Source organism: Gossypium hirsutum, chromosome A09 (genome assembly GCF_007990345.1).
Source record: "Gossypium hirsutum isolate 1008001.06 chromosome A09, Gossypium_hirsutum_v2.1, whole genome shotgun sequence".
NCBI lineage: Eukaryota > Viridiplantae > Streptophyta > Magnoliopsida > Malvales > Malvaceae > Gossypium > Gossypium hirsutum.
In genome coordinates this window covers 36,096,895-36,097,623 of record NC_053432.1, presented here as the reverse complement: position 1 = coordinate 36,097,623, position 729 = coordinate 36,096,895, and the positions used below count along the sequence as shown (strand labels likewise).

General features: G+C 38.4%; 1 non-coding gene across 1 annotated transcript; it reads right to left on the bottom strand.

The window, feature by feature from the left end:
- Window positions 1–358: 358 nt before the first annotated feature.
- On the bottom strand, window positions 359–464 carry LOC121207264 (small nucleolar RNA R71). The gene has a single exon (XR_005902355.1). It is a non-coding gene; the product is annotated as a small nucleolar RNA R71 (small nucleolar RNA).
- Window positions 465–729: the final 265 nt, after the last annotated feature.

Here is a 729-nt window from a genome sequence, read left to right as displayed (position 1 = left end):
CAAAATAAACATAGAAAATAATTTTTAAATATTTTTTGACTCAAATTCGTGGTCCCAAAATCACCGTTCCAATTAGGGTCTAAATTGGGCTGTTACATGTTTCAAATGCTTCAGACAGTGGGCCAATTTAGTGGTATGCCCACGAAAGATCCTCAGCTTCACCTTCGACTATTCATGGAGGTGAGTGAATATTTCAAAATGACCAGAGTGATTGAAGACGTTTTAAGATTGAAGTTGTTCCCATATTTATTATAGGCCAGAGCTTGGCTAAATTCACTACTGCTTGGTTCAATTTCTACTTGGCAAGAGTTAGCAGAACTATTTCTGATCAAGTACTTCCCACCTAGCAAGAATGCTAAGCCGAGGAATGAGATTACCACTTTCCAACAGATGGACAATGAATCCATCTACGAGGCGTGGGAGCGATTTAAGAAACTATTACACAAATGCCCTCACCACGGGATCCACATTGTATTCAACTTGAAGCTTTCTATAATGGTCTCAACGCACATACACAGATGGTAGTGGATGTTTTTGCAAACTATGCTCTCCTTTCTAAGTCTTACAATGAGACTTACGAAATTATCAAAATGATTTCCAGTAATAATTACCAATGGTCGACCAATAGAGCAGGAGGAAAACGTGTAGCCAGAGTACACAAAGTCGATGCTCTTAGTCCACTCATTGCTCAGTTGTCTTCTATCTCTTTAATGTTAAAGAATATTACTG